We start from the raw sequence: 19,317 nt of genomic DNA, 5'->3' as shown, positions 1-19,317 counted from the left end.
CCTTAGTGGATGTTGGCTGGTTCCTGAGAGTGCCTTTGGATCTCTGAAGCCCCAAGTTCTGGCAGCTCTTCTTTTGCACCTCCCCCTCTTTTCTGGTTCCCTGTTTATCACAGGTTGTTCCTGTACCTGGCTGGGCACTGCCATCTAGAGGCTACTGGGCCACAGGGCAGCTGATCCTTGTTCTATACCAGATCACTGGTCTCCAGCCCCGGGGATCCCTGGTAGTACAGGCATGGCCTCTTGGAGGGTCCCCTGTTTTTGTGAAGCCTATGAATAAGTCAGCACTAGAGAGACCCTTTGAGGTACAGTGTCCGTGAAAATTTTAAGGGACCAAGAAAGCCTGTGAGAACAGTGTTTCACAATCCGTGGTTCTTTGAAGCAACTGTAGGTGGGACATTATCCTAGAGAACCCCTGGGGCCATCCTCACTTCCCTAATCAGACTTTGTGGGTGGTAGTATGCTTCCTGTGTGAGTTCTATCTGAACACTATCTGGTGGTGGTGGGTCAGCCCCCTCCCCCCAAATCTAATAAACCACATGACAAGGCTTCCCGGGAAACAGACAGACACACCCCAGGAGCTAACTTGAGTCTTTCTGGTGCATTGTGTATTTCCTGAGGCTGGTCTGCACTCTGAAAGAATTCCAGGTCTCGAGAATGAGTGTCAAGTGCTAATTAACCTCCTATTATGGTCTAGTCGCTGTGCCCCTGGACACACTGAATACAGGATGGAGGGGATGGGGTGTGGCTGCTACGTCTGTGGAGTTTATGGGCTAGTGAAGGCAGACAGCTGGTGGAACAAGTCTTGTAGGCAGCCTGGGTCTGGAGCGGGTACAGGTGACATGGAACGGAAATGAAGTTTGGAGCCTCTTCTTGAGAAGTGGAGGCAGGAAGTCAGGAATTCCAGGCAATCCTTGGATAGGTGTGGAATTTGAGGCTAGCCTGGGCTCCTTGAGACTAGTGGCAAAGTTAGTTAAATCAAAGGTTAACTAAGTTAACTTCACTTTGATGGTTAACCCTGACTGTCGACTTGATGGGCTTCGAAGTCACCATATAAACAGGTTTCTGGGCATGCATGTGAAGGATTTTCTAGATTAATTGAGGTGTGACGAACAGCCCTAAATGTGGGTGGTGCTATTCCATCAGTTCTAGTCTCAGTTCAAATAAAAAGAAGAAAGTCAACTGAGCACCAGCAGCGACTCTCTGCTTCCTGACTGTGGACATCATGTGGCCAGCTGAGTCACCTCCTGCCGCCTCTGGGACCACTCAGACTGTAAGCCAAAATAAGCTCTCTCTCCCCTTCTTGTGTAGTTAGTCAGGTGTTTTATCAGAACAGTGAATGTAGGTTGATGTCCTTATGCAGGTGAAGGCAGACAAGATAAAACGAACCCTGTCATTGGACAAGAAGAAAGGGAGGTGGGAACAGAGGCTTTAGAAGAAGAGGGAGGAGCAAAAAGGGAGAAGCAACACGGAGGCGGACGTAAACGATCCTCGCCATGCATCTCTACATAGATACAGGTTGTTATATTTCTTTTTTTTTTTTTTAAAGATTTATTTATTATATATAAGTACACTGTAGTTGTCTTCAGATGCACCAGAAGAGGGCATCAGATCTCATTACAGATGGTTGTGAGCCACCATGTGGTTGCTGGGATTTGAACTCAGGACCTTTGGAAGAGCAATCAGCACTCCTAGCCTTTGAGCCATCTCTCCAGCCCCCCCCCCCTTTTTCATATTCCACTCCCCATACCCCACACACTACTCTGCTTGAGAGGGACTGGCTGGTATTGGTGAATACAGGCAGTGCTGGGTCTGCCTGGGCAGGGGACTTTGGGTGACAGTGCATGCAGGGCAGGTAGCCTGCAAACCCGAATGCTTCTCTGACCTCCAGGATCAAGCACGATCTCCCTTTGCCTCTCCTCCTCTGTCCACATGGTACACTCTTTTTTTTTTTTTTTTTTTTTCCTTTTCTTTTTTTCAGAGCTGGGGACCGAACCCAGGGCCTTGTGCTTGCTAGGCAAGTGCTCTACCACTGAGCTAAATCTCCAACCCCCACATGGTACACTCTTGCCCTGGTATACTGGGCAGAGTGTGGATGAGAGATTTACCCCAGGGCCTGGTGCAGCAGATATGGCTGTGATTGTGATGGGGCACTTCCATAGTCTCTATTATAGAGAAACTCTTATATTCCACATTCCGAAAAGGGATCTGTTCACAAAGGTTATCAACAACTTAGTGAGCTTGCTCTCCATAGCTGGTTAGTTCTGAGTCAACCCTCTCCCAGCCCAGATGCCCCTGGGCACCAGCAGGGAATACTTAGACACAGTGTCTCCAGAAATGCCTGAGCCTAAACAGAAAGAAGGAAGAATCTACAGGGTGACAATGAAGACAACACAGAGGTCGTGAGGGTAGGCTCAGAAATGTGGCTGACCCCTAACCACAGAGCTCTGCCATGATTGTTTTTGTCTCTTCTTTCTGCCCCTGTCACCTGCCAGCTGGAGATGAGATAGAAGACCGATCGATCCGTTAGGATGTTAACCTACTGTCTTCTCAGGTTGCTGGCTCTTTGGATGACGTTTGAAGATCACCCACGCTCACTGGCTTCTGTAATGATGGTAGGTACTTGCTGAGCTATTCCAGTTACCTCTGGGCTTCCTTGTCTGAGCTCTGGGTGTCTGCAGAGGGCAGCAGTGCTGCAGCCATGGAGAGCCCCTGAAGGAGGGAGACTCACACAAGCTCTGAACAGGAGCAGAGCAGCCTCCACTTCACTCCCCAAGAGATGTGCGGGGCTTGGCGAGGGTGGGGTGGGATGGGGAGGCGCCGGTCTGTTATCCTGCAGACTGTTTCCTGTCACAGTGATGGGAAGGATTTAATTATTTCTACTTGAGAAAAGTAGCAGATTCTTGAGTCTAAGAGTAAAATTCTAAATGTTATGTTTCAGGATGCTTTGTCTCTGAGGGGTGTAGAGGCTCATAACACAACCTACAGATGCACAGAGTGTAAAGCAAGTGTCACAATGTTTCTTTCCTTTCTCTTCCAGCTGGATTTTGGGGCTCCTTACTTGTGTATGTCTGTGTGGGGTGAGGTAGATACTTGTGCGTGCGTGTGGAGAGGGCTGGGGTTGCTTTAGCAGTCTTCCTCAGTTGCTCTTCATAGTTTTTGTTGAGGCGGGGTCCTTCAGTTGAACCTCTGCTTGCCAACAGGGCTGCTCTGGCTAGTCAGCCAGCTCCAGAGACCTCTGTCTTTCTGAGTGCTGAATTATAGGTGGGCCACCATGTCTGTCCTGTTGACATGGGTTCTAGGGATCCAAATTCTTACCCTCATACTTACCTGGCAATACTGTCCCCAGAGCCAGGTCTTTACTCCTCCTGCTCTCTCTCTCCCTCTGTCTCTCTTTCTCCCTGGTAGGATCTCTTGCAGCCCAGGTATAGAGCTAAGGGTGACTTTGAACCTCTAACCCTCCAGCCTCCATCTCCTGATAGCTGGCTTTCTAAGCATGCACTACCACTACCACCACCATCACACCTGGTTCACATAGTTGAACTTAACCTAAGAGATACACTACTTTGGGCGCTGGAGAGATGGCTCAGCGGTTAAGAGCACTGGCTGTTTTTCCAGAGGTCCTGAGTTCAATTCCCAGCAACCACATGGTGGCTCACAACCATCTGTAATGGGATCTGATGCCCTTTTCTGGCCTACATGTATACATTCAGATAGAGCACTCATACATTAAATAAATCCATCTTTTAAAAAAAGATGGATTTATTTATTATATATAAGTACACTATAACTGTCTTCCCACACACTAGAAGAGGGCATTGGATCCCATTACAGATGGTTGTGAGCCACCATGTGGTTGCCGGGATTTGAACTCAGGACCTCTGGAAGTGCAGTCAGTGCTCTTAATCACTGAGCCATCTCTCCAGCCCAAATAAATACATCTTTAAGAAAAAAAAAAAACCCACTACCTCATGGCCATGATGAGAGAGTTAAAAGAGATACTGTGTGTAACTTGCTTTGTGTGGTAACAGCACTTTGGAAACACTCTGTAAATGGCTTTTACTTAGTATCTCCTCTAACATCTAATTAGATTAGCTGTCCCTCCTCCCTAATGAGAACTCTAGAGATGAATCCTTCGGGAGAGAAAAAAATGATCAGGATGAGGTTGCTAGCATGTTTTTTTTTTTTTTTCCTGTCTGAAAGAATTATAAAAACAAAATTGTCTGATGGTAAAGAGCTAATTCAACTAGAAATGGAGTCATTTGAGCTGCTCTCCTCTCAGAGTTTTAGCTGACAAAACACAGCCTTCCAAATATGTGTGGCATTTTAATTGGAATTCTTTTAAATAGCCGTGTTTACAAACACATAGCTCAATTGTTCCACATCGGCAGCCAGCCTTTCAAAACAGTGCAGCCACATTCTTCTCCAACTTTTTGCCTTCAGAAGCATGACTGAACATTATTTTTTTGTTTTTGAATTGAGGCCCCACTGTTTACCTGGGTTTTGTAACCTACGGATGGTCCCTTTATCAGTGATTACTGATACTGTGGTATACACACACACACACACACACACACACACACACACACACACACACACATTTTGTCTGTCTGTCTATCTATCTATCTATCTATCTATCTATCTATCTATCTATCTATCTATCTATCTACCGATTGTGTGTGTTCAAGTGTGATGGCATGAGTGAGGCAGCCAGAGAACAACTCCAGGAATCAGTTCCCTCCTACCATGTGGAGCCTGGGTTTGAACTCTCGTTGTCAAACTGGGCAGCAATCACCCTTGCTCTGTTGAGCCATCTTGTACACCCCCAGCATGATGCTTTCTAAGATCCTGTGTTGATCTTGGGTTCCCAGTTTCCGTCAGATATCATTACACTCATAGAGATTCTCAAAAGTGGTAGGCAGGGTTTTTTGGTTGTTGTTGTTGTTGTAAAATAAAGCAGAATTTTACATGTTAATTTGTAAAGAGAAAATATATTCGTTAAACCTCCTGTATGGGTAACTTAAGGTGTAAAGTGGGATGCAGTTTATTACCTTAAATTCATGTATCTATTGTGGTGCTGGGTGTAGAACCCATGGTCTAATGGATACAAAGCACTTGCTCTAATGTGTGCGAAGCACTTGCTCTACCACTGAGCCATGCCTGGGCTGCATTTTACAGGTCCATTGAGTCAGGAGTGATAGTGTAAGACTCAGAGTGAGCCTTAGCTACCAGGAGACGCTCAAATGAGACTTGAGAACAGAAGTTCGATGCAAAAGCAAGAGGTTTATTGTTCCAGCGTGCTGGGGTCATCCTGCACACAGAGGAGAGGCAGCCCCTTCTCTCTCTTTTGAAGAACCCTAGGGGCTTTCATCAGCCTTACATCCACCACCTCAGGACAAGGCTAGGCCAAGTTCTATTCTCCACCAATAGTTCCGAGGAGCAGGAACATTCTTGAAAGGACACAGAATGTACTGACTGATAGTCACCTGACCCTCTGGTCCCAGATAGAGTTCAAATGTGTGTCATATGCTTGTTAGCCAATAAGTTTAAATGGTAACCTTGCTGATGTAACCTGTCCCCCTAAAATGTATAAAAACTGCTTGTTATAGCCATTCGGGGTCACCTTCTAGTCACTCACCACGAGGGACTGATTGAGGGTCAACCCCAACGCACCAGAAAAATAAATCTCTTGCACTTGCATCAAACTCCGTTCTTGTGTCTCACTTGTGTGTGGGGGTCTCCCCCTAGTTAAGACTCACTTTGAGTATTACACTTTCATAAGCTTTTTATACAAAATTTGAGGGCAGATAATAGCAACAGCAACTGGGCATGTAATGATTGGTGGTCCTGGTGACCTTTACATTGATTGACCGGGCAGAGAGGAGTGACTCAGGGACCTTTTCTATCTCCAGGTGGCTGGATGTGATGGTTTGCATGTGCTCGGCCAGAGAGTGGCACTGTTAGAAGGTGTGGCCTTGTTGGAGAAAGTATGTCACTGTGAGACCCTCCTCCTAGCTGCCTGAGGATGCTCAGTCTGTTCCTGGCTTCCTTCGGAGGAGGATGTAGAACTCAGTTTCTCCTACACCATGACTGCCTGGATACTGCGATGCTGTCATGCTCCTGCCTTGATGATAATGGACTGAACCTCTGAACCTGTAAGCCAGCCCCAATTAAATGTTGTGTGTTATAAAACTTGCGTTGGTCACAGTGTCTGTTCACAGCAATAAAACCCTAACTAAGAGACAGGATGATTGGCTGGGCATCGAGGGGCACTCAGGGACCTTCCCTAAGGCCCAGTGGGAGGTCCTAAAGGTGGGAAGTTCCAAGTCAGGATTCTCTGTCAATAGCAAGTGCCTGTGATCCCAGCATGTGGGAGGTAGAGGCTGGAGGATCAGGAGTTCAGGGTTACCCCCTGGTTGGTTATATAGGAAGTTCAAGGCCAGCTTGAGCTACCTCAAACTTTACTTCAAAAATAGAGTGAAATAAAACCAAAGGAATGATATGATTTGAGAAGTCCTTTGAGTTATGTGATACTAAATTGGAAGGGTTCTGAGCCTCAGATGCCTCAGTTTTCTCTCCTTGAGATGGGGTGGGTGATACCATTAACCACAGTGTCTAAGGCATGTTTATTCACCCCGTCCACTTTTTCTTCTTCCTCCCTCATTTTAATTTTGTCTGGCTTGTCTCACTTAACACAGTGACCTCCAGTTCCATCCATTTTCCTGTAGATGCCATGTTGCGGTAAAAATATAAAGAACAGTGGAACCAGTTCTCTCGCGTACCCTGTCGGTCTCACTCTCACTAGTTCTGGCTACAACAGGCCATTAGAACTAGTGCTAATTCATCTCAGATTAGTATCTTTCCCAGCAGCTCTCTGCTACCCTTGAACTCTCTGGTTCTAGCCACCTGGTAAAATCAAGACTCAACAAACTATAACCCAACAATCAGATTTATATGTTAAATTCTCAATTCACAATACACCCACACAATGAACTTATAACCAATTGATAAGGATATAAACCGCCCACCTAGATAAGATATAGTTTGCCCATCTAGACAACACAAAATCCTGTATACATCCATCCCTTAAGAATAGTCATAACAACCTGTAATAAATGCAGAGAGGAATCTCTCAGCTGCCTCCCTTCGCTCCAACCTCCTCTGCCTCTCTAAAACTTTTCTCGCCCCCATCCTTCCTTCTCGTCCAATGACAGGCCTCGTTCTATCCTGTACCTGCCTTCACCTGCATAATGATATCAACCTACACTTCACCCTTTCTGTTTAATTAAAAAAATCCTCTTCTCTCAAATATAAGCTGAGCACAACTATTATCATTTTGTAATTTAAAAATATAAAATATGCCTAATACCCAGTCCAATATTTTATCAGTTAAACAGAACATTTAGTTATCTATTCCAGCTTAAGAAAGGCTTAAAATCCATGTTATATCCTGGCTAGCTTGTATACTCTCTGATAACTATCCAATTTAATATGTATTCTCAGAGTTAAACGGCCTGGGTAGCTATGAGACTATAATCAATCAGCCTTCTTAATGACATCAACCTACAATGCCATGATTTTATTCTTCTAAAAATATTATTTATTGTAATATTTATGGGTGTTTTGCCTGCATATATGTCTGTGTACCATGTGTGTGACTGGTGCCAATGAGGCCAGAAGAGGGCATCGGATCTCCTGGAACTGGAATTACAGGTAGTTGTTACCATCTGGGTGCTGGGAATGGGACTCAGGTCCTCTGGAAGGGCAGCCGGTGCTCTTAACTGCTGACCCATATCTTTGGCCCTGATTTACTTTTTTACAGATGCATGAACACGATAGATGTGTCTATTGTTACCAGGGCCTCAGCATTGTAATAGTATCCTCATGCCCTTGGTAATAGTATCCTCATGCCCTTGTTTATCAGGAGTCTTGCCCTCCCCACTCTCAGCTGACTCTACTTACAGGCCTCAAACTAACAGAGCTCCCCTCCTCAACCAGCTGGGAATCAGAGGGCAGGCTGATTGTAAGCAATGGCTGTGGACTTCCCGTCATCCATCACACGGTATAGGATGCCCTTTTGTGTCTATGATGTGTAAGAAGGGACATTTACTCTGCCACAGGGGCCTGCTATCACCTCACCATGCTGCTGTCTGCCTGTCTACAGCATTAATTTCTTGTACTAAATCTTATAAAAAAAAGTTTGGGGTTCAAAGTGTCTCCCTTGAACCTCAAACCCAAAACTTGTATATATTTACCATGTTTTCGAAATCTGTGTCATGTTGACAGTGTGGCTATAAACATGGATGTGTAGGTCTTCCTGGAATGCTGACTTAGAATCCTTTTGGATATTCAGAAGCGGTGTAGCTGGATCATCTTTATCTCTGTTCTTTGTGTGTACCCGGAGTCTGCCTGAAGATCAACATTGAGATGTGAAGAGGACTTTATGGAAAAGCGAAGCAGAATAGGGAATTGAGGAATCCAGGCTAAGGCACAAAGTTCCAGAGGCCGTATGGAGTCACGAATCATTTCTCTTCTCACGTTTGTGAGGGTTTAGAGGTCTGGGATGAGGGAGAGCTGTCCTCTTGGCTCTTTCCTGCATCCTCTGCAACCTGAGAGCAAAAGAGGAAGCTCTGGTGCCCTCTTTATCAGGGCACTGAAGTCTAACTACTTCCTCTGTTAGACTTTACCTCACAGATGTCTTAGAGGGAAGGAAGTGTTGTTTTGGCTCGGGGCTTCATTGGTTTTGGTAAGTGGTCAGCCTGCTCTATGGGCCTGCGATAGGGCCTGGCATCACAGTGGTGGGAATGTGTGGAGAAGAAGCAGAGAAGTGACAGGAAGGGGCTAGGAATTCCCGAGGAATGTGCCTAGAGTGTACTTCTCTTTACTATGCCTCCCTTTCGACAGTTTCACTACCTCATAGTAACAGCAGGATGCCTGGTGACTAGAGGGTCATCAAAGAAACCAGTGTAGCCAGAATAAGGGAGGGTGAGGAGAGGTGTCGGGGACAGTGTGTTGGCTACCATGGTTCAGTTTAGCTCTTGGAAATGTTGCCCATATATTTATTGATAAGGCTTTGTACCAGGAAATGTGCGGGTGTGTTGAAGCCAGGCCCTCTCCTATTTTCTCCTTCCTTTCTTCCTCTCCTCCCTTCCCCTCCCTTCTTCTCCTCTCCCCTCCCTCCCTCCCTTCCCCCCTCCTTCCTTCCCTCCCTCCCTCTTTCCCTCCCTCCCTTCTTTCTTTTTTCTTTCTTTCTCTCCTTCTTTCTTTCTTTCTTCCTTCCTTTCTTTCTTTCCTTCTTTCTTTCTTAATTTCTTTCTGATTTGGTTCTGTATAGTCCAGACTGGCCTTGACCTAATCCTCCTGCCTCAGCTGTGATCATAAGCCTACAGCTGCACCCCTGCCTTATAGGAAGCCAAGACTTGTGCACACAGCTTTGCACTGGGATCAGTTGGCACTCTGGAGAATCCTCAGGGCTGTACCTGAGGCTAGTTTGTGATGAGAACCAAATGTTCTGACAGCCTCTGGGAATGGCAACAGCCTGATTTATCAGAAATGATTGCTAACTTTGCCCCCCTCTGGGGTGGCTGAAGCCCAGTACACTTGCATCCCTTTCTTTTCTGTCCCCACTGGCCACTGAATTTGGTTCATTTGATGTTTTTGTTTTTGTTTTTTTCTGCAGGAATGTGGGCAGAACTCCAGCCAGCCTTTGGGATGGCTGTGGATAATGTATTCTTTTCAAGTACAGACATTTTTATTATTATTCAGATTAAAAAAAAATGTCAGTCTATTGAATCTGGAGGTAGGAAGCCATGGCTGTGGGGTCAGGTTGTTTCTCCTTTCCCTCCCTGTTTTCTCCCCCACAGTTTGTGGGCAGGTGAGGCTGCTGTGTGTTTTTGACTCTCTGTCTAACCTCAGTAGTATTGACACTCATGGCTGATCTTTCCTGTGGGTCTGTGCACACTTTTGGGGACCTGTCTTAACCTTCATTTAACCTCCACCCCCTCCCCCGGCAGGTTCTCATGGAGCCCACACTGATTTTGAACTTGCTATGTAGTTGAGGATGGTCTTGAACTCCTGATCTTCCTGTCTTCACCTCCTCAGTGTTTCAGTGCTGGTATTACTGCTTGCACCACACCACCGACTCTGGGCTTCAGGAGTACTAGGCAAGTACTCTATCAACTCCGTGTTGCCAGCCCTTTCCCGCCATGCTGAGGTCGTAGGTGTGTGTGTGTGATGCCACTCTTGGTTTTTGTGGTGCTAGGGATCAAACGCTGGGTACCTTCCTATGCTAGACATCATAGGATTTCTGTTTCCAGACAGGGTCTCCATATATATCCTAGGCTGCTCTTGACTTGTGACAATTCCTGCTTCAGCCTCCTGGCTGCTGGGATCCTGGGAGGACCACACATAGCCGGTAAGATGGTCCCTGTGAGCTTTGCGGTAGGCAGTAAGGAGCTCCCTCTTTCCAAGCTGTTCCCACACAGTGACTCCAGGCATTGTCTAGTGTCCCCTGTTCCTCTTTGACACACTGCTCTGTTCCTTTCTGCATGCTTCATGAACCCAGTCTCCCTTAGTAATCAGTGGCTGAACTCACATCTGAGGCGTGGGGGTCTGGCTCTCTCACCCCGTACCGATCTGCACTGTGCCCTCAGCCCACCCCGGCTTCTGTTAATCCCAAAGATGGAGGAGAAAGGCCACTGACCCCAGTCATGACCAAATTAATTGAAGCAAGCTTTCTAATTCCTGTCTACGACTGCCTCCCCGTAAGGGGGAGTTCGAGGGGTCAGCACGGAATAAGGAAGACAAGGTTTTTACTGCTCAGGGGTATCTGATTTCCAAATGGAGGATTTGGAGGGCAGAATAGGCAGGGTTACAGGAGCTGAACACAAGCATAACAAGCTGTCCCTGCTGAAACAAAGACGTGCTTGCAGGTGGGCAGAACGAGGTCGGCATCGGTGGTCACGTGACCTTTTGAAACAAAAGTAGCATGGCGAGATGGCTATAATCAACTTTTTAAAAGAAAGACGCGACTGCCATGCCTGGAACAGCAAGCAGTACAGAGCTGTTTGCAGTTAAGGATAAGGCATAGCCCAATCCTGGAGAAACGGGCTTAATCATAACCAGGAACGAGCCCAGTTTGTCTTTACTGGAAGACAACTTTTTTTTTTTTTTTTTTTTTGGTCCTTTTTTTCGGAGCTGGGGACCGAACCCAGGGCCTTGCGCTTCCTAGGTAAGGGCTCTACCACTGAGCTAAATCCCCAGCCTGGAAGACAACTTTTAAGCCTAAGATGAAGGCAGAACAAAGGTGACCCTGCAGCGGAAGTGACCAACACCGAGTTGAGGGCTCTCCTCGTGAAGGTCTCAGAGTGCCTGGGTATCCACTGGGAGTTTGGGAGCTGGGGAGTAGCTAGGCACCCTCCTGCTTCTCATGGCCCACTCATGGCATTGCTTTGGACTTAGTTAAGTCCAAGTGACAGTGGCCTGTGGCCCACGTCCAGCACTTGGGTGACACCCCTGTATGCTTGAATCTCACCTGTCACCTCCTTCAAACCCTGTGAACCTCGAGTCTAGAAGTTCCAGGGCCCGACTGGGGTTTCCTCTGGATTTATTTCTTAGGCTGAATCTTGCCGTGTAGCCCTGTTGCTCTGGCACTCCTCTAGCCCAGGCTAGTCTCTTACTTGAGGCAATCCTCCTGCCTCAGGCTTTCCAGTGCTGGGATTACAGGTTTGCAGCACCACCCCTGGCTTAGCCGCGTTCCTTCTTTTTGTTTCTCAGCTGAGACTCAGCCTCAGGGTCTTGTGTATGGTAGACGAGCGCCCTGCATCAGAACCACATCCCCAGCCAGTTCTGCTTTAGCCACCACTTGCCTCTCTACCCAGGGGTCTGAGGGAGCCGAGACCAGTGACCAGTCACAGTCAAATTCAAAGCCCTGGGTTTGGGGATTTAGCTCAGTGGTAGAGCGCTTGCCTAGGAAGCGCAAGGCCCTGGGTTCAGTCCCCAGCTTGAAAAAAAGAACCAAAAAAAAAAAAAAAAAAAAATTCAAAGCCGTTAGCGTATAAAAGAAGAAAATTAATGTCTTACCTATCTTGGCTTCTCTGGTGGACTCTTGTAAATCGGAGTAAACAAAAGCTACAAGAGTCGGAGAAAACAGGACAAATTTCTAATGTGTGTGTGTGTGTTGTGCTGGGGATGGAGCTCAAGTGGATAGAATGATGGCCTCCCACAAATGACTCCCTGGCTTCATTCCTCACACTGCACAGACAGGTGATCAGCATAGGGATAGGACTGGGGTGGTGTGTGTGTGTGTGTGTGTGTGTGTGTGTGTGTGTAAGAGAAGTTCAAGGACATTTGCAATGACAAAATATGGTGTGAGGCCAGCTTGGGTTACACGAGACCTAGTCTCAAAACCAACTAGCTAGCTGGGTCGGTGGTGGCACACACTTTTATTCCCAGTGCTTGGGAGGCAGAGGCAGGAGGATCTCTGAGTCTGAGGGCAGTCTGGTCTACAGAGCTGGTTTTAGGACAGTCAGGGCTACACAGAGAAACCCCGTCTTGAAAACCAAAATAAAACAAACAAACAACAATAAAAGAAGTAATCTGTGCTCTTTAAGGCCAGCTGTTTTAACCCCTGTCTTCTTCTGCCTTCCGTTTGAGCCATCGGGGTCTCCTGGAGGTGCACACAAGCCCCTCTGTTCACTGTGCTCCCTCTGAAGGTTCCCAGTGTAAGGCCTCTCACTTCGGAGGGGGTCAGAGTTGGTGTGAAAGGAGGCAGAATGGCAGGACAGACAGGGGCCTCATGTGAGTGTCTGCACCTGACTTTGAATCCATAATAGGCCACTGTGTGGCCTCTATCAAGGGCTTTACCTCTGATCCTGATCCTGAGCCTGTTCTATAAAACAGGATGTGCCTCCCCGAGATGTTTAAAATAAAAGTCCTCTTTGAAAAAGTTGCACATATGCACGTATCATAGAATTCACTCAAATTACACAACTCAACTTATTTAGACTGTTTAGATGTGCTATACTATTTATTTAAAATCTTGCCATGACTAACCCTGGGCTAGAAAGTGCCCTATTGCTCAGGATGGCCTTGAATTTGGGGTAATTCCCCTGATTTTGCCTACTGAGTGCTAGGGTTACTGGCGTGTAGGGCCACACTCATTCAAAATCCCCACTGTGTGCTGCATGTGTACTCACCCTTGCTGGCCGCAGTCCAAGGACACGGAGTGGTGTTGGTTCCCCCCTTCCCACCATGTGGTGGAGATCTAACTCAGGTTGTCAGGCTGGGGGCAAGTGCCTTTGCTCCACGAGCCATCTTGCTGGCCCAGCATGTACACTGTGGTCAGCACTGGCCAATGAAGCTCTTCCCGTGGACAGGGTCTCGACTCCTTATTTGGTGACGTCACTAGCGCTCTCTGAAATGCTCTTTTTCCAGGTGGCGTTATCAACAGTTGAGCCTCACGCTGTTTTCTGTGTTGTTTGTTGAGGAAATGCCCCGAGCCTTCTGCTTTGAGGATATTGGAAGGAACTCCACTGTCAGATACCCCTTTTATTAAAATCCTTAAAGTAAATGCCACCGGCGCAACGTCTGTTTACCATAGGCGGGGCCTGAAGAGCCAGGCAGCTTCCACAGTTGCTCTGGAGCTGAAGCGTGAAGAGACGACGGGATCCCGGAAGTTGTCTTCCGACTCCACGTGCGCGCTGTGCCATGTGCGCCAATAAAGAAACAGAAGGACCTCAGGATGTTTGCTTGATTTTTCAAGACAGGGTTTCTCTGTGTAGTCCTAGGGCTGTCCTCGAACTCAGAGACCTGCCTGCCTGTCTCCCAAGTGCTGGAATGAAAAGCATGTACCACCATCCCTTGGCTTTTTTTTTTCCTCTAAGAGTAGTGAGTGACTGAGATACTCAACAGCTAGCTGTTAGTGGGGGCACTTGTGGGAATGTGTGAAAACGAAAAGTAGGGCTTGTGTTGTTTTTATTTGAAACTGGGTCTTTCTCTGCAGCCACGGCTAGCCTAGAGCTTAGATGTGCAAACTTGTTCCATTAGAGGAATGCCCCCACCTTTGCTGGCCTTGAATTCACAGAGATCGCCTGCCTCTGCTGGGCTTAAAGGTGTGCAGTGCTGTTGGTTACACCCAGGACCTTGTATATGTTAGACTACCCAATTGTACCGTGAAGCCACTTCCCCGGATGGTTTTGGAAAAGCTAAGTGCCTTCCTGGGAATATGATTCTTAGAATAGGATGCAAGCAGAACCAGTAGTCAGGCACCAAGACCTTGAAATTCTCACATTCCTGCTGCATCGGTTTCTCAGCCATTCTGAATGCAACCAGCAGGGGGCGCCAGGGCCTCACGTTCCTCTGGGTGTCGGGTACCTAAGAAGCTGCCGGTGTTGTTTCTTGGCAGGAGATGGGAGATGACCTCTATGTGTCTTTTCTGCCTGTTCAGACGGAGTTCTTTTCTGCAGAGGAAGGTAAGAGGAAGAGCTGCTTGGAGCTACCCGGCAACCAGCAACTGAGTAGTGTGATCCTGCCTCAGCAAACAGAAGAAAATGAAAGTGTAGACTGAGCTGTAGGAAGCTGTCACCCTGGGCCTCAGTGTGTTCTATGCAACACTCCGTTTGCATTGTGTGTGTACGTCCACAGAAGGATTAGCTAGAGGGGAAAAAGAACACTGTTTTTGTTTTGTTTTGTTTTGTTTTGTTTTGTTTTTTCCTTACAGAAAAGCAAGAGAAGATGAGATGACTCACTGGGTAAAGGGATCTGCCACCAAACCCAGTCCCTGGGATTCACAGGTAGAGGGGAGAACTGGCTCAGAGCTGTACTCTGCAGTCATGCACCCGCCACCCCCAAACAAACAAACAAACAAACAAACAAACAAACAAACAAACAAACATTTACAAAAAGTAAGAACTGGGCTAGGAAACTGGAGGAATGAACCAGGGCGGTACCCATAGGTCATCTATTTGAATGCTTGGTTTCTGGTTGGGGGAATTGTTTAAGAAGGACTAGGAAGTATGACCTTATTGGGGGAATATGTCACTGGGGGTGGGTCTTGAGTTTTCAAAAGGCCAGGTGAGACCCAGTGTTTCTCTTTGCTTACAGCTGCAGACCAGAAGTAAACTCTCAGCTCCATCTCCAGCGCCCACGCCTGCCTGCTGTCACGCTCCCCTCCTCGATGACCGTGGACTCACTGAAACTGTAAACAAGCTCCCAATTCAATGCTTTTATTTTTAAAAAACTTTTCACTGATTCGTCCTGAGTTTCACACCATGTACATCTCCCTGTCCCCTCCTATCTGCCTTCTGCCCTTGCAACCCCCCCAAATAAAGCACCCCCCCCATGTATTGTTAATTGAAAAAAAAAAAATCAATGCCGAGCATGGTGGTAAGCACCTTTAGTCCCAGCACTTAAGAGCAGAGGCAGGCGGGGTTGGGGATTTAGCTCAGTGGTAGAGCGCTTGCCTAGGAAGCGCAAGGCCCTGGGTTCGGTCCCCAGCTCCGAAAAAAAGAACCAAAAAAAAAAAAAAAAAAAAAAAAAAAAGCAAAGGCAGGCAGAACTCAATGAGTTCAAGGCCAGCCTGATCTACAAAGTAAGTTCTAGGCTAGCCAGGGACATGTACTGAGACCCAGTTTCCAAAAACAAAACAAAACAAAAATCCCCCCAAAAAACAAAAACAAAGTAACTCAGGAAGATTGTTGAATTATACCTGTTCATTCATGTTCTCTCTCTCTCTCTCTCTCTCTCTCTCTCTCTCTCTCTCTCTCTCTGTGCCTATGTGTGACTCTGTCTCTCTTATGTAGCACAGGGTGACTTTGAACTCTTGATCTCATAGTTCCGACTCCCAAATACTGACATTACAGGCATGTGCCGCTACACTTGACCTGTGGATTTACTGTGCACATAAAGGATAGCTTGAAGGGGTGTGGTGGGACGCATGTGACCCCTCAGTCTTGAGATATAGCAAGACCCTGGCTTAAACACAAACGTGCTGGGGAGGATGTATTTCAGTGACAGGTACTTGGGTGGCATGACAGTTCTTGACCAATATGTCCGAGGTCCTAAGTGCACTCCTCCTAGCTGCAAAAAACTTCAAAAAAAAAAACCCCCAAACCAGACCACCACCACCAACACCACCAATGACAACAATAAAACAAAAGCAAAATCCCAAAAAACCCTCAACAAAACACAACAACAACAACCAGCCCCAAGCAAACATCAGAATAGTGTGGAAAGAGGCAGAAAGTGAACTGATTACCTCATGGGACTGGAGGGAAAGCCTGTTCAATGACTTAGTCATGTTTTCTTTCAGATAACAACGTTGTTTTTATTATGAGAGACAGGATCTCACTGTGTTGCCAAGATTGGCCTTGAACTCACAGGAATCCTCCTTCCCTGTGTCAGGAGATTACAGGTGCGAGCCACCATGCCCAGCCTTTACTGTAATTTTTACTGTAAGAGACATGCTCTTTTTCTGTTGCTCAGGCTGACCCCAAACTCCTGGAGTTGAGCAACTTCCCCAGTGAGCCTTGGGCATCTTCGACTTCAGGCATACACTACCCTGCCTGGTCCACTCCAGTAATTCTGCTCAAGTCCTGCCATGTTTCACTGGTGAAATAAAATAGATAACCAACCCCACCCTGCTCTCACGGAGCCGGAGGCTCCCACTGTCCTGCTTCGGCTGGTACCCTTCTCATTTGGGTGATGGAGTTCCAGGATCCCGGGAGATCCTGCCTCCTGGGAAAACAGGAACAGCTTGTCTCTAAGGTCGAGCATGCTCCTTTGCACTCCCCATTTATTTCAGGTAAGAATCATTGTCCTGTCCAGGGCTGGTTGCCGATTGGTGCTGGGAGACGGAAGGATGCCTGGAGCGCTTGACACTGCCCCCATCGTGGCCATGACTGGCTATCTCTCTGCTTTGCCAAGGCAGCAGTGGGACCCACTTTGGTTAATGGAGAGTTGATTTGGAGCTCTCTTCCCAGTGTGATTTGAGGCAGCTGCAGATATCCCTGAGTCTGTTCTGTTCTGTAAGATCAGTAGAGAGACTCTTCCTTAAACTTTTAGAAGCCCTAGCAGGTGTCACCCACAGCCTGCCCTTTGTCTTCCCTGCCCCCAGGGACTTCTATCTGCAGAAGCACCTGCAGGTCTGGGCCGGGCTTTCCCTGCTGACCTGTGTGGGGCTGGAGACACTGTGGAGAGGATAGTGTCTCCTTTAATGAGGCCAAACCTTCAGCCCCTGTGCCTGTCAGTACGACCTTAGAAAATAGGGTCTGACAGATGACCAACTGGAGATGAGGTCATGGGCCAGCCCTAACCCAACATGGTTTGTGTAGGGGCAGTTTGGACGGAGATGGACACCTCAGCAAAGGTGGAGGTGATGCCTCAATAGGCCAAGGAATGGCCTTGACTGCTGGCTAGACTTACCTCAGCTTGACACAGAACGTAGTCATTTGAGAGGAGAGAACCTCCGTTAAGAAAATGCTTTCTTAAGATCTGGCTGTGGGTCAGCCTGTAGTGCACTTCCTATTTAGTGACTGATTGATTTGATAGGGGAGGGCCCAGCCCATAGTGGGTGGGGCCATCGCTGAGCTGGTGGTCATAGGTTCTATAAGAAAGCAAGCCGAGCAAGCCAGGGGAAAGCAAGTCAGTAAGCAGCACCCTTCCATGGCCTCTGCATTAGCTCCTGCCTCCAGGTTCCAGCCCTGGTTTTCTTCAGTGATGGACTTATGATGTGGAAGTGTAATCATAACAACCCTTTCTTCCCCAACTTGCTTTTCGGTCATGGTGTTTCATGTAGCAATAGAAACCCTAACTAAGACAACTGCCAAGTTGTTAGAAGCCAGAAGAGAGGCACAGGAAGTATTGCCAGCCTTAGTCTTGTGGAGTTCCTGCCTCTAGAGCTTTGAACCACTGTGGTACTAGGTTTGTTAGCCCTGGAAACTCACTGTGGTGGGCCCTGGCTGGTTTTATGTCAACTTGACTTCACAAACTAGAAGGGGAACCTCCCTTGAGAACCTCTCTGTGGGACAGTCTTTTTTTTTTTTTTTTAAGATCTTACATATTTAATACAGTGTGTTACCCCTGTACAAATGGAAAAAACTTAAGTTCAACATTTCTAGACCAATATGGCTGTTAATTTCTGTACAGTGCCAACTCAACACAGTAAACGGGGATACTTTTTTCCAAAGTTGACAGCACAGCTAAAGTTTCAAAAAATTCAAATTATATATCTGTATATATATATTTATATTTATATAAAAAGAGCAATAATAGCAGTGTGTTATGCATCAACAGCTTTTCCAGGTTCTGCAGTCATCTGAACAAAACTGTAGAGACATCCAGCACACTCCATTAAAAAAAAAAAAAAGTAAAAAAACAAAACCCGAGAAAACAGCACAGTTCTGTTACTCTTGTGGTACCTGGCACCATTTTTTTTTTAAATTAGCTTCTCAATCATCATCTGGAAAGAAAACATTCTGAGCAACATCATTAAAACAGCTCTGATAAAGCACGGTCACTACTACGTATCATAAAGCAGGTACAAACTATTTTACATCCACAGAGGTATGATACAGTACTGTCCTACATCTAAAATACTAGAGGATACAATTTAAAAGGCATTATCTGAGACTTGATTCTATTTTTCCAGCAGAGGGCCCAAAGGATGGTGTGACACAGCTTTGTCAAGAAACATACTCTAGACAGGATTTCCTTTCACTAGTGGCACAGTTCTAAGGATTCATTCTCTCCATGAATGTCAGCTAAAACCGTTATTAAAAAAATGAAATATCCCTAGAACAAAACCGTATAACCACCGGATTCACATGAAGATGACCTAGTGGAGACAAGCTGGACCTCACCTTACCAACAAGCTATCAAATCTGTTATGTTTAAACAGTGAGACCTCCAAGGAAGGAGATGCCTAGTAGTGCTTCAAAGCTTCGGACCACAATCAAACACAGCATCCTTTTCAACAGAAGCAGAAGCTCATCTGAATATGCTCAAGGATGCTGACATCAACATTTAATCATCTCCTCACTCATCCAGGAAGAAGGGGAGATCAGTTACTACTGTACTTTATTGTGTTCAACCAAATCACCATGTTACAAAAATAGCAAGCTGCCATAATAAAAAATAAGGCTCCTCTATCCAGCACCAGATAGCATCATTTTACTTTCAAGCCTAGAAATTGCACACTTGTATATAAACCAACCGAAGATGAGGATTGAGAGTTCATCTTGGTGGATTTTTCCTTTGATGAATATGAAGTGTCCTTCCTTATCTTTTTTGATGACTTTTAATTGAAAATTGATTTTATTTGAT

General features: G+C 46.5%; 1 long non-coding RNA gene across 1 annotated transcript; it reads left to right on the top strand.

The window, feature by feature from the left end:
* Window positions 1–1,526: 1,526 nt before the first annotated feature.
* LOC103693272 (uncharacterized) lies at window positions 1,527–19,149 on the top strand. Its single transcript, XR_005490004.2, has 4 exons — window positions 1,527–2,612; window positions 5,910–14,468; window positions 14,717–14,789; window positions 15,100–19,149. It is a non-coding gene; the product is annotated as an uncharacterized LOC103693272 (long non-coding RNA).
* The last annotated feature ends 168 nt before the right edge of the window (window positions 19,150–19,317 follow it).

Source organism: Rattus norvegicus, chromosome 10, assembly GCF_036323735.1.
Source record: "Rattus norvegicus strain BN/NHsdMcwi chromosome 10, GRCr8, whole genome shotgun sequence".
NCBI lineage: Eukaryota > Metazoa > Chordata > Mammalia > Rodentia > Muridae > Rattus > Rattus norvegicus.
This window is presented reverse-complemented; position numbering and strand designations above follow the sequence as displayed.